The sequence below is a fragment of the Adiantum capillus-veneris genome, chromosome 12 (assembly GCF_014529385.1).
Source record: "Adiantum capillus-veneris isolate H3 chromosome 12, ASM1452938v2, whole genome shotgun sequence".
Taxonomy (NCBI): Eukaryota; Viridiplantae; Streptophyta; class Polypodiopsida; order Polypodiales; family Pteridaceae; genus Adiantum; species Adiantum capillus-veneris.
In genome coordinates, this window is record NC_140942.1 from 52,152,652 (window position 1) to 52,168,133 (window position 15,482).

The window sequence follows — 15,482 nt, forward strand, 5'->3', positions numbered from 1 at the left end:
CTCACCCCAATTGTGTCTAGGTTTTGGATAGGGTACCGAAATGGATACTAACAACTGAGGGTGTCATGGTCATAACAACTTATACATGTATGAAAGATATCAGATCCCTGATCAAGGAAATGTTGGTTAAGCTATAGATTGCAAGGGGCGTCCTTTATGACAAAGTCAAGTTTCTTCTGGGATGGAATGCCACCAGTAGGAGAGGGTCACAAACTTGAATAACCCTCAAAGAATAGAAGAATCTAAAAACCCTCTATCATCTAGTTCGGATCTCCAGAAAAATAATGGAAGAGGAGAATTAGATTTTCCTGAACTTCATTGAATTTGTCCCAAATTCTCCAATTCTTATGTATACTTTGCATGTTAAAGAAGCTGAGCTTCCTAAATTCTATCTAGCTCTATATACCCCACATACACTAAACTAGATGATCAACATACATACATCAATATAGTGGATGAGCTCAATGAATGGTACGAGGGAGCTACGAGTGAATGGACAATGTGGAAATAGGTGTTGGATGAAGCCCTAAAGCACGACCAGATAGGTGATCTATTGAATGCTATACAAAACTTCAAGTTTAGAATGCATCAATGGCATATTCAGATTCCCCATCTCATAAAAATCACTAATCAGCTTCTTCAACTCACTGTTGAAGCCTCTAAAATCCCAAAGAAGGAGTTGGCAAATTGAGTAGCCTCTAAACCTCAGTTCAAGGTGGCAGAGATCCTCTTTGAAGCCAGAGTCAAATGCAATTAGCCATTCCCTAAAGGCTAGATTCATACAACCTCATATTGTCACAAGCTGACCAGAGCCAGACTCACTAGAGGGAGGAGAATGATGTATGACCCTGATACAAAAACGTGGAATGCCCTCACACCTTATGAGCTCAAAATGAAAATGGCAGGCACGGACCAACTTGAACAGGAGGCCCTTTATCATGTGATCCAAAAAGGAAACCAAGCAGCTCCCAGTGCGCCACCAAGAGTACTCTAAAGGCCCCCAAAGAAGAAGGCCCCAAACAAAAAGAAGAAACTCAGGTGAACTGATACCCTTAACTGATCATAGACTCTATTGAAATTTTGAAAATACTCCAAAATTCAAAGAAAGGGGGGAAGGAAATGTGAATGGTGGGAACAACCTCCAAAGGGAGACTCAGATGGGCGGTTGAGTCAGCTGAACTAATAACTACGAGGGTCAGTTACTATGGTAACTAGTGCATTGTACAGCCGGTCAGAGTTCTGGTTTGATGGGTATAAATAGGGCTCACTACTCAGTTTTACAGTGATCTATCTTTGAACACTAGCACTCTCACTATCATTGTCTTGTATCTTGTAACTTGGTGCTCTTTATGCTCTTGTAACTCTTATCAAACTCAAAGCAGACTTGGCACATATTGGTATACTCGTTTACACCAATCTAAATATATTCCAGTTCTACTCTCTAGTTTTAGTATTCAGTATCATTTTATAGTTCAATTTATATTTCAGTTCCAGTCTTTACATTTCATTCCAGTCTTGTCTAATCTAAAGTCTTGATTTGATTTGAACTAACTCTAATCACCATCCTAGAATAATGTCATAAGTGTTCAGCTCATTCCTCTCTCTCTCTCTCTCTCTCTCTCTCTCTCTCTCTCTCTCTCTCTCTCTCTCTCTCTCTCTCTCTCTCTCTCTCTCTCTCTCTCCCTCTCTCTCTCCCTCTCTATCTTTATCTCTTCCTCTCTCCTTGTCTTTGGGGATATGAATTCTCACACAAAAACATTGCAACATGATCACAATTTCGTCCAAAATACAATTGAAAGATGATAGTTATAACTATCTAGCAAGATCTTCTTGGCATAAAATATCAAACTCAGCAAAATTCAACACAACAAAAATCCGACTCAGCAAATATTCCAACCCAGTAATGTTTTGACTCAGCAAACATCAGTTTCAACATCCGATTCAGTAGTATTTGGATTAGCATAATTTGACTCAGCAAAAATTTGACTCTGCAGAAATCTAACTCATCACAAATTCGACTCATCACATAATATCCAATCAACACATGGCACGTCCTGGTGGTGGATTTTATAGAAATCTGACTTGAATCCACACATCCCTCGATAAAAAACATTCCTAGGTTTTGTTTGCATCTTTGCAACACCGTCTGGATTAGTCATTGATAGTTCACTCAGCAACCAGCTTCTTAGGTACCTCCACAATTTCTTCTGCAAATTGATCCTTTGCTATTTTTGGCTCTGTTTGTTTAACCACAGATGTTGTTGATCCTTCTCCTTGATCTAGAAGCTTCTTGACTTGCTCAGATTCTTGCTGCTTCTGATAAAAAACCCGCTTTCCCAATTCTTTGGCTCTATACTCATGGACCTTAATGGCCTTCCAAACTTCTTGCATGCTCTCTACCATTTTCTGCTTTACAATTGAATATCTTCCTCAAACATCAACACACCATTTACATCTGCATCTTTGTGACCTAATGCTTGTTTCTCCAGCTCCAACAATGGTTGAACCCTTTGATCAAGCTTTTGATTCTGGACTTGCAACTCTTTGTTCTTACTATCTAGCTGCTCCAACTCCAGCTGTACTTTGACCTCCAAAGTTTGCATCCACTCCTTAAACATTCAAAGTGTCATTTTAACTTTTATCACTTCACTGATGTTGTGTTAGAATTTCCTGCAGCTCCTGAGTATGCTTCTCTTCCATAGATTCCATCTTTGATTTTAGACAATCGATTAACTGAGTTTTTTTCTGTAGCAAAACTATAGATATACTAGAATTTGCTACCTGCTACATTTGAGTCTCTAGCTAAATTTGTTGCATATTGATGCACTCTTGCAAATCTGCAAACATCTTGACAGCCATTCCATTGTCCTTTGCAACACATGTCCTTGTTCTGATGTCGCTTCAAAATATAAATGTTTTTCCACCTTACATGTGCACTCCCATATCACTGTACTCCACTTTTTGACAACATGCCAAGGTAGGGAACCTCTCAAATACAAATACATCAAAATCAGATCATATAAAATAAACTTATGGAACCAAAATTCAACGAGAAATCCTCTACTCCAAAGATGAAGTGTAGGAAACAATTTCAACTTGGTGAAAAAATTCCACACAAACTCCAATGACACATCCTCTGTAAGATTTTGAGTATCCCCACTGACTTTCCATTTACAAAATCCTCCTCTGTAGATTTTTGAGATACCCACTATTGCAACTGATTCACTTTGCATCGTTGATGGATCTGATGTATTGCTGCCTTTTTGCATTGTGAACTTTCCATCATTCCATTGAAAATTTTCCAACTCCAAATTTTCAAAATTAGATCATCTTCCATATTTTTCAAAATTAGATCAACCTCTTGTAAAAGGCACATTCCACCTAATCCAATTGTTAAGTCCACATGAACATTCCTGTAATGTATTCTTCTTTGTCCAATTTGCAACTGCAAAATTTGTAGCACATAAAAATCTAAATTCTGATAGTCCACCATCCTTATCTGACAGTCCATCCTGTAAGAATCCACTTCTACTATCTCATCAGCTTTAAAACACACATCTTTCAACGAAAGTATGCTTGGATTGAGAACAACTTGTCCCACATCAATTTCAGAATGCACATCCATTGAAATTTCATCATTTTTCATTTCAGCCATCATTGCATGCTCCACAAAACCTGTTAAACCTGTTTTATACTCAAAGACTTGCTCTTGACATTCTTCATGCTCAATCTGATCTACCTTTTTCAGATTCACCCCTGCTTAGATTGGAACTACTATCAATCCGCTTCTTCCTATTCTCTATAACTGAAACATATCCTTGCTTGATAATGACTTGTGACATTAAAATCTGTCCTTCAAAAATTCAAAACCAAAATTCTGATTCGCTTGATCATCCGCAACATCTAAGATAGTGGTCTGATTTTTTGTTTGAATTTGCCGATCATTAGAATCAGCCATTGTAAACTCCTTCAATGTTCCTTCAACACCTTTGGCAACATTTTCACATTTAGGGATCTTTTCTATGGAGACTCCTCTTGAAATGATATGTTTTCCAAAAATTCCTTCTCAACAAATTTAATTTCCAAAAGTTCCTCCTCTGCATTCATCTCACTATCCACCTCTTCAAGTGGGCTTTGAATAACATGGACAATATCATGGTCATGTATGACATGCTTCTCCTCACAAATAGGGTAACAACATTTTCCAAACGCAAACAACGTAAGTTTAAACAATGGATCTTCCTCTTCCACTCCATGGGAATACTCTAGTGGTAGGTTAGGGGTATCTAGGGGCTCTTCTAGGCTCTTTTGGCCAATCTCCTTTTGCACCACCTTCTCCTCCATGTTTGGTATCCCCACTTGGTGGATTATGGGCTCCATGATCCATCCATCATCGTCATCATCACTCGAATCCCCTTCAAACTCATTCTCATATGCATCCCTCAGCTTCTCACATGCTTTTTGCAACTTAAAAACCTTCTTTCTACTAGAGCATGATTTTTGCCTATCCCCTTTATGATCACCTAGCCATTCATATGCATTCTCCAATTCATCCTAAAAAATCATCTAACTTCTCCAAGGCTCTTTCCATTTTGTTATAGAAAGTTTCTTTATGCAATTTGTGGCTAATTTTATGAAGTTTTGTGCAAAAATCCACCATGCACCACTTCCTACAAGCATCTCCCTTTGAGCACTCATCAACTACACACAAACAATCATCCACCTCATGCTTCTTACTCATGCAAACCTCACATTTCTCTTTCTTCCTTTTACCCCCCATAACATTCACTTCATTAAAATACAACAATCATGTTCAACCCTCAAGATCGGTGCACCACACCAATATGAGACCCATTAAATTTGCTAAACGAAGAGCCACGGATACTGTACTGGGATCCGCATAGTCCAAGTAATTGGTTGCTTAAACTGATTGGGATATTTTAGTTTAATGATGTATTTATATATTTGGAAAAATTTAGTAAAAGATACCATTCTTGAGTTTGTTTTGTTTGCTTGACATATTTGATTATTAACATCGAATTTAGCATTTCTCTGTCTGATTTCAAGAAATTGTTGTTTTGTCTCTGCAAAATCATCCAAATTTCTGCCATTTTGCATAGTCTAAATCTGCAGCACCTTGTTGAATTTGTGCAACGTAAATCTACAACACTTATAACAACAAAATTTGAATTTTGAATATGCAACAACGCTTCTAATCAAACATTTTCTGATGCTCCTGAATTTTTGCTCCTTCAGGATAAGTTCTTTCATAGCATCATCACTCGTGAAACACAAACACCGACCTCCAATGCTGACACAGAAGGTGATCAACCCAACAAACATACCATTACAATAGGTAATCAACAAGACAAGAATGTCACACACAACAAACAAACAATTGCAGTAGGTTAACCAAATGTATTGGAAAAACCTTCAATGGCCCATCGGGATCGTCAATGTGTTTGGGCTCAATAGTACATGAATCTCTCTCTCACACATGCTCTCAAACAGAGAATAGATACTCACTCCATGATCAGACTCAACAAAAGACATAGTCAGATAACTTTAGGATCAACAAACAGAACATAAAAAAAAGATTAGAGAGAGCAAAGAACACTATGGCTAAAGCTTCTCTCTCATTCCCCTACTCATAACTCATCCAAAATACAACTAAAAAATGATAGTTATAACTATCTAGCAAGATCTTCTTGGCACACAAAATCAGACTTAGCAAAATTCAACCTAGCAAAAATCTAGCTCAACAAATATTCTGACCCATCAATGTTTTGACTCAGCAAACATCATACTGAAATTCTGATTCAACAGTATCTGGATCACTGTAATCTGACTTAATAGAAATCCGACTCAGTAGGAATCCAACTCAGCATATAATATTTAGTCAACAATTGGGTCTCTATGGGGAATTTTTTTGGGGTGCATAATGGAGATAAAATTGAGTGATCGGGCTAAAGATAATATCAAGCGTGCAAAAGGAAAAATGGGTTTTCATCGATGCCATAACAACATTGATCATCTTGTCACTCTTCGTGTTCTCATAAAGGAAAGTAGGTTGAAAGGAAACCAATTGTATTCTTGTTTTATGGACTATAAGAAAACCTTTGATATGATTCTACGTAACAATTTATGGTGAAGGATGGAAGAAATCTAAGTGCCATGTGAGTTTATGCTTGTGGTTTCTCGAATCTATGAGAAGGTGATGTGTCAACTACACATGGGAAGAGGAATTTCAAAAAAAAAAATCAAGCACTACTGGGGCTAAACAAGGATGTCCATTTTCACCAACTGTCTTTGGTCTATGCATCAATCAATTGAAAAAAATGGTACTTGACTTTATGTAAGAAGAAGGCATTGAAGAGGTCACTATTTGCATTTATTGTATGCGGATGATGTAGTGCTTCTAGCGCACATTTTAGAGGATGCACAAAAGCTTATGCTTAACCTTGAGAACTTTTGCTTGCATAGTCGGTTGATTGTGAATGAATCCAAAACAAAGGTTATGCTTGTGAAAACCAACCTTAAGGAGAAGCCATGCATTGTGTTGTTGAGAGATTTAAGTACCTTGGCCTTGAGGTTTTGGCCAATCATAGTGGTATGAATGTGCTATGCATCATTTGGAAGTCAGGAAGAGAACGTACTATGCATTTGAGAACATGTGCAACGTAGAAAATATCAAATATTGAATTCTAAAGAAGTATCTTTTCACACATTGATGACATTGATTCTTGTTTATGGAGGGGCAGGAGCATCTCAAAGTCTACTTGGAAAGAGTTTGAGAATGTCCAATGCGTTTTTTTACAAAATTTCTCCAAGTTAAGACACAAACACCATATATGCTCGTACTTCTTGAATCGGGATATGTTCTGATTGAAGTTGTGGGCATGGAAAGGGTTATGGAGTACATGATAAAGATGCGTCAAAATCCCTCACATCGACTTCCTACAATTTCATGGGAAGCAAGCAAAAAAGTTCAAAAGATGCATAAAAATGAGATCTTGAGCATAGGATGAATGCAAGACATAAAGAAGTGGATTGGAAGAGATGGGATGTGTTCAGGATGCCTTACACTTGCTACATGATGTCTCAATTGACTCCCAAGTGAATGAAGCTTTTCTACAATGCTAGTATATTATGACTTGGTAGGAATCCAATGGGTCATACTTCATACATTACACCACCCATATTTCACTACAAAACCATGTTTTTTGCTGAAAGGGGAAATCGTACTCACTCTTATATGCTTGAGCCTTTCCCCTTATCAATGATACACACTATCGCAACCATCTTGCTTAGCTCCCACTCCCTTCGATGTGATACAGGGCATTGGGGCAATGGAGAAGAGTTAAATCAATTGTGCATATTATGCTCACTGCATAATTACATTTCCTCACTCTCCTTACTCCTCTACCCAACCATGGACTTGAAACTTTGTACATGATGCTTGTATTACTTCCCAAAATTAATCCATGGCCCATGCTCACTCTTGTACCACCCCTTTCTAGCAACAAAAAACTTGCCCCCATCCCCCCGACAGGTTACCCTTGATACACTCTATGATAAAGGATCCCTTCCCACTTCGTGTTAGTGACACCCCTTCTCCTATTACATACTTGTACCTCATATTTTTTAGGCAACTCACTTTATTATCTGAACAAAACAACAAGTAGCTCCATTTCTACTATCCTTGTGACGACCCTTCCTTTCTCTTGCCATTTCCTTCCCCAAAGTTGACTCCCAAATCAAAGTTGAAATCACTTTTTACCTGTGTCTTTTTCTACTCCTCCAATCATCACCCACCAAGTTGTTGTATTCAAACCTACCCACCAACAGGACAATGCCTCTTGCTCTACACTTGATGCCCTATGTTATTAGCCATCCTTGATGTAGCCTCTATACTAGTAGTTTCTTAAAATTTTCCAAGGGTAACTTGCTCTTATGTAACACTCAAGACACCACGTCTATGATCTTGTAGAGTAAACCTTGCCCTTATTTGTTTTCTCTTTCTCTCATTAGCCAACTCCATTTAGCTTTCCACAATTATGGCAGAGTATAACTCCCAAAAGGACATGATAGTGGGTACTCTCTAAAGTTCATAGACTCAAGCCTAGTCAAACACAATAAAGACAACACACCCACTTTTCCCTCCCTTTTTACAAATACCCAACCAATTTTTCCTCCCTTTTCAAAGAGCTTGCTATGTTCCTATATATAAACTCCCCAAGAAGAGAGATGGTATGCTAACATGGTCAGCCCTGATGAGACTCTTAGAAGTCGAAACGCGTTGGCAAATTTTCCATGTTGCTAATCTCTCAAGTTTACTTTCAAAGCTCTTTGTCTATCCTTTGTTTTATGAGTATTTGCACGCTAGTATTATATTTGATTTAAATATAATATTCAGTCAACAATTGGGTCTCTATGGGGATTTTTTTTTGGGGTGCATAATGGAGATAAAATTGAGTGATTGGGCTGAAGATAATGTCAAGCGTGCAAAAGGAAAAATGGGTTTTCATCGATGCCATAGCAACATTGATCATCTTGTCACTCTTCGTGTTCTCATAAAGGAAAGTAGGTTGAAAGGAAACCAATTGTATTCTTGTTTTATGGACTTTAAGAAAACCTTTGATATGATTCTACTTAACAATTTATGGAGAAGGATGGAAGAAATCTAAGTGCCATGTGAGTTTATGCTTGTGGTTTCTCGAATCTATGAGAAGGTGATGTGTCAACTGCACATGCGAAGAGGAATTTCAAAAAAAATTCAAGCACTATTGGGGCTAAACAAGGATGTCCATTTTCACCAACTGTCTTTGGTCTATGCATCAATCAATTGGAAAAAATGGTACTTGACTTTATGCAAGAAGAAGGCATTGAAGAGGTCACTATTTGCATTTATTGTATGCGGATGATGTAGTGCTTCTAGCACACATTTTAGAGGATGCACAAAAGCTTATGCTTAACCTTGAGAACTTTTGCTTGCATAGTCAGCTGATTGTGAATGAATCCAAAACAAAGGTTATGCTTGTGAAAACCAACCTTAAGGAGAAGCCATGCATTGTGTTGCTGAGAGATTTAAGTACCTTGGCCTTGAGGTTTTGGCCAATCATAAGTGGCATGAATGTGCTATGCATCATTTGGAAGTCGGGAAGAGAACGTACTATGGATTTGAGAACATGTGTAACGCAGAAAATATCAAATATTGAATTTTGAAGAAGTATCTTTTGACACATTGATGACATTGATTCTTCTTTATGGAGTTGAAGTGTGGGGTGGGAGCATCTCAAAGTCTACTTGGAAAGAGTTTGAGAATGTCCAATGTGTTTTTTTACAAAATTTCTCCAAGTTAAGACACAAACACCATATATGCTCCTACTTCTTGGAATTGGGATATGTTCAGATTGAAGTTGAGGGCATGGAAAGGGTTATGGAGTACATGATAAAGATGCATCAAAATCCCTCACATCGACTTCCTACAATTGCATGGGAAGCAAGCAAAAAAGTTCAAAAGACGCATAAAAATGAGATCTTGAGCACAGGATGAATGCAAGACATAAAGAAGTGGATTGGAAGAGATGGGATGCGTTGAGGATGCCTTACACTTGCTACATGATGTCTCAATTGACTCCCAAGTGAATGAATCTTTTCTACAAAGCTAGTATATTATGACTTGGTAGGAATCCGATGGGTCATGCTTCATACATTACACCACCCATATTTCACTACAAAACCATGTTTTTTGCTGAAAGAGGAAATCGTACTCACTCTTATATGCTTGAGCCTTTCCCCTTATCAATGATACACACTATCGCAACCGTCTTGCTTAGATCCCACTCCCTTCGATGTGATAAAGGGCATTGGGGCAATGGAGAAGAGTTAAATCAATTGTGCATATTATGCTCACTGCAAGTTCGAGAGTTCGAGTACCACACACTACTAGAGTGCTCAACTTTTGATCACATCCATACTTGCTTCCCTCACATATTTAGCCATGACTTAGACCTACACATTTTCCTCTCCCAACCATAGTGTGGACTTTGCATTGCGACTCTCATCACCACAATTTTTGAACATCGAAAATCATTCATTAGCTGCACACCTCCTGCACACATACTATATCACATGTAACTTTGGTCCCATAGGTCATGTTTGACCTCCAAGGATGATAATAAAATCTCTCTCTCTCTCTCTCTTTTGTCTCTATCTCTCTCTCTCTCTCTCTCTCTCTTTTGTCTCTATCTCTCTCTCTCTATCCGCTTCTCTCTCTTTCTTCTCTCTCTAATCTATCCCTGTCTCTCTAGACATATACGTCTCTCTCTCTCTCTCTCTCTCTCTCTCTCTCTCTCTCTCTCTCTCTCTCTCTCTACTTGTGTTGACTATTTATTGATGCCGATAAAGAAGAGGAGAACGACATATTATGATCAAGAAAGCCACTAAGTTGCTTGGGTCATGGAGATCTTAGCATCCACGGTCCTATGTATACTGAAGCTTCTTTTTATTGTAAAGAGTTCCAAGAGAAAAGCCTTTTGAGGGGGGCTCAACCTTATGACATCTGGCTCTCATGATTGAAACTGTAATCGCTAACTAAGACAATGACAATAGAAAGATGGCATCATATAATGTGTCAAAATATCTTCACCCCATATCTTAAGTTAGGTCTAGGATGCTAGCATAGGGATGGTTCCCTCACCTAACAAGTAACAAATGGCTCAGTGATATTCTTTCATTGGCGGAAGAATCGAAGCTCACATAGTGCCATCATAGGTAGTTGGGCACAATAATCCTCAAAGAAGTATCTCAAATCACAACAAAACCAAGCAACAAAGTAGATTATGTTTTATAGGCATAGACCAATCCTATCAAAACTTGGCATGTGGAGCTTTAGGAAGAGACTAAAGACCCCATGCTTACATCATTTTGGTCTACATCTATACTATATATAATGGAGTTTACCATTTCCAAGGAAGAAGAGGGCCTCCACTTGTCACTCACTGGCTCACTTAAAAAAAAACCTTACAAAAAATGTAATCTAAAATGCAAAAGTGAAGGGCAAGATTGTAGGAAATGAAGATTGTAAGTAATGACAGCCTGAGCCTTTTTAGAATGTAAGAAATGAGAAGCCTTTTCAAATGTAACTAGTATGTGACCCACATGTTGCTGCAATGAAGAAAAGCATGGCAGTTGGATCTCTCTCTCTCTCTCTCTCTCTCTCTCACACACACACACACACACACACACACACACACACACACACACACACACACACACACACACACACACACACACACACACACACACATGTGTGTGTGAGGAGAATGGAAATGTAGTCCTTGGAAGAAGGAAACCCATGCACACTTGCTACCTTTAGCACCTATATGCTACTACCAAGTGCTCCCATTGCAGCAGGTGGTGCTTGTCCCCTATTTTCCACCACTTCACAATTGAGTTACTACTGTTGAACGTCGCAGCACCATTGCTTGGCCTATCGTACCTATGTGTGATCACCACCAACTACCCTGGTCTAGATCTTGGTCCTGGTCCTAGTGATCCACCTCACTCTTTCTCTTTCTATGTGTACTTGCTAGTGGGATCTCTCTCTCTCTCTCTCTCTCTCTCTCTCTCTCTCTCTGTGTGTGTGTGTGTGTGACACATATAGTGACGGTGACACAGACCCACATAGAGTGTGTGAACATGCGTATACACACACACACACAAGCTATCATGCACACAATTTTGGCTCTACAATCTTTCTGTTGTTGGAAAATGTTGAATTTGTGCAGTCTATTGGCTCTCTCTCTCTCTCTGTGTCTCTCTCTCTCTCTCTCTCTCTCTCTCTCTCTCTCTCTCTCTCTCTCTCTCTCTCTCTCTCTCTCTCTCTCTCTCTCTCTTGAATAACAGGTCTTGAGTGCAACTGTCCTCGTCGGATGGATCTTTAAGGTCTCTTGGGATAGTTTCCTACGATGTTAAAACTCTCTTCTTCTTCTTCTTCTTCTTCTCTCTCTCTCACTCTCTCTCTCTCTCTCTCTCTCTCTCGCACACACACACACACACACACACACACACACACACACACACACACACACACACACACACACACACACACACACACACACACACACACACACACACACACACACACACACACACTTGGTCACAACATCTGACCATGATAGCTAGTTCTAGTTACACTAACTCAACCTATTGGTAATGCTACCCAAACTATATATGTAGCTGATACTTTACCCAACACACTTATGGCTGTTCACTAATCATTGGCACTATTGCTGCATGATTACAAGTAGCCTACTCTTAGAATAAGGTTATCCACCTTGAGTTTGAAATTACTCAATTGAGATTTGAATTCCTTGTTGTTGGCTTACTATGCTGTCGTGGTTAGCATGGTTGAATGAGTATCTCTAATTGCTCCTCCTGGCATAAACCGATGCGAGGTTTTCATTCAATGCCTATTGCCACACTTGTAATTACCTCATAGGGTGATTCTAATTGGGTCCAAGATATCGATTATTACTTACATTACTATCTTGGTTAGGATGGTTTAATGTGAACCAATTTTTTGAACATAGGCTAAGTGGGAGCAATCCCTTAATTCTTTTTAACCCTTAAAAGAAGTTAAAGGCTAGGTTTCCTTCCCTTCTGGCATAAAAGGATTACACTCTAGTTAATGAACTCTATCATGAGGGGACTCTTCCCCTTTCACTCATGGTGCTTCACGATGAAACACATCTCGATATGAGAACCGAGCTTGATGGCGAGTGTCTTGGCACAGACTTTGGGCCATCCACTGCTTGGTAAGATTCTAAGTCACCCTACGCTCCTATACAAAAGGTCATGTGCTAGGAACTTGCATGGGGTGGCCATACCTGGCATATTCTTTTGGGTCTCGACTGCTGACATGCTTCTTTGCTGACACATACCCATCCTTTGCCCCTATATTAAGGTGAGGGGCTCTTCTCCCTTCACTTAGACTTGGGTTTCTTTCTGTCTTTTGCCTTTTAACATACAAGATAAGCTGTTATGATTTGGGTTTTGGGAATTAGGTCTTTTTATAATGTCTCTTGCAACATTATAAACAACTTGCTATTGGGTAAAAAAACGGGGAAAGAGAGAGTAAGGTGACATTGGAATTGTACTTGGCTTTCCATGGAACTTTGGAGATTATTTTGGTATTACTTCTGCTCACAGGTTCTATATTTTACTCAAAATCTCAGTTTTTGGATAATCTCTTGCTCTGTCGAGTGATTATGACAGTTTTTTCTTGCCTTAGAATATTGAAAGAGATATTTTCTGTCCCTATTAATTGCTGAATGCAAATAAATAATTGAAGTTTCCAACTGACGTTGCTTTAAATATGAGATTTTGCTTGCCTCATGAATAAAGATACCAAGCCCATGTTGGTGCTGACACATGCTAAGTGCTGGTCTAAAAATCCTACATTGCTACTATTTGAATTTGTTATATTTCTATAATTAGACTGATGAGATTGGTTCCTAATACTGGTCTTTTATAGCTGAACTCTGGCCCTATTTTGTGTTAGAGGCCTTTTTAAGGAAAGTTGGTAACTGATCTAAGCTTGGACACAAAACAAGAAGCATTTTTTTGAATTTCTATTGGTCTTTTGACTAGAAAATGGTAATAACTGGTTTTGCTGGTCTCTAGTTCTGCTCACTTTACTTGAGAAATTATTCTATGCAATCTCTGTAGTAGTTACCTATCATGAAAACTTATGGAAAATTGGTTTTTTGCATAACATGCTACCTGAGATGGGTATGGTGTTGTAACATGGGGAAGCCTGGTGGCCTTGACTTGCTAACTGTGATTGGATATTTGTGCTTCAATAGCAGGTGTCTTCTGCTAGCTGTGTCTAGTTAGGAGATCTGGTCTACAATAGACTTTTCTGCTATTTTAAAAAAGCCTGGTCTCTGGATATGGCTAGTCATTTCTCTCGCTTGATCCTACTCTCATACAATGGCTATATCTAGGAATGGTTTGAGGTGGCATGCTTTATGGCTTTGGCTCTGGCTAATACTTCTCTGACCTTGGCTGTTACTTCTCTGGGCTGACAGTTCAGCTGTTATTCAAAAGGAGATCTTTTATGGTATCTGGTGTAATAATGATGAGTGTGCATACCTGTTGCAAAGTATTAGAATCTTGGTCTTTTAATCCTCGTCCCTAGATGTGACTAATCATTTTTTTGGAATAGACTCTACTCTCATAAACTGGCTATTTCTGGGAATGGTTTGATGTGGCCTGCTTTCTGGCTGGCTTTGGATCTGGCTCTGGCTGGTACTTCTTTGGGCTAATAGTTCAACTAATTTCAAAGGGAATTCTTTATGAAAGTGTTGTAGTGCTGGTGAATGTGCATAACCTGTTGCCGACTATTGGATGACTCAGTGACTTATGGTTTTGATATCTGGCCTAAAATTTGGTTGAGTGATTATCCTAGTTGATTTCGGCTTTGAAGGGCTCGACCTCAGAGCATATTTTGAGATGAAGTTACAAAACTTAGCATTGCATGCATGTTTTTTCCATACTTTTTTAAAGCCAAAAAAGTACATAGAATGCTTTGGATCAGTTGACATTTTTTTAACAATAAATGGTTATTATAAAAAAGACGTTAAAACATATGGAGTGACTTTGGCAGGAATATGATGTTAAAAAATCCTTGAGATTTTAATATGTAGGACAGTAGCTAGTCTAATAATTTTTAAGTTTGACATGGATAACAACTGATAGATTCTTTGAAGCCTGCCATACGTAGCCAAGTCTAGCATATCGGTTGTCTTGACTATATGGATGCAGGTGAGAATTCTATCTTGGCTTAAAAAGGCTTATCATGTTGCAATCCGACCTTGATAACACTTGATGATTCAACATGGATATTTATGATACCCTTGTATAAACTCATTTGGAATGATACCTCATTCTTATTATACTGTACATTTATGAATCTAAGACTGAGTTGTTTCTGTACAAATCTTTGCCTAGACATCTTTAGCCAGTTGTCTTTTTGAACGTCTTGTTCCTTGGCGTGTATTTATTAAATTTAAAATAGCTACACACAGACACACACACACACACACACACACATACTTGTTCAAAAGTGTTGCTTAAAAAAAGAGAGAGTCTATCATAGATAAGAGCACATAAAACCGCCTAGGTTCCTCTTACATCACGGTTAAGCCATCCATTACATGATCACACAAACAACTATCGCAATAGAAACATATGGGTGGTCGTTCAGTATAGGGCAGGATACGATTAGCTAATACCATGCTTAAACCTCTGGTTCGGGGAGAATAATCAAAGTATCCTCGTAAGTAAGGGCCAAAATGAGGATATAGGAAGATCTTGTGATGAGGAATAAATTGTGCCAATAGGAATAATCGCTCTGAGAACCCGCGCTTCATAGAATGCTCAACGTAATAGTACTTTGGACTCAAACCCATGGC

General features: G+C 38.7%; 1 pseudogene; it reads right to left on the bottom strand.

Moving 5' to 3' along the window:
- Positions 1–4,020: 4,020 nt before the first annotated feature.
- The window catches only part of LOC147445741 (uncharacterized), a 44,092-nt pseudogene continuing 32,630 nt past the window's right edge, over positions 4,021–15,482 (bottom strand).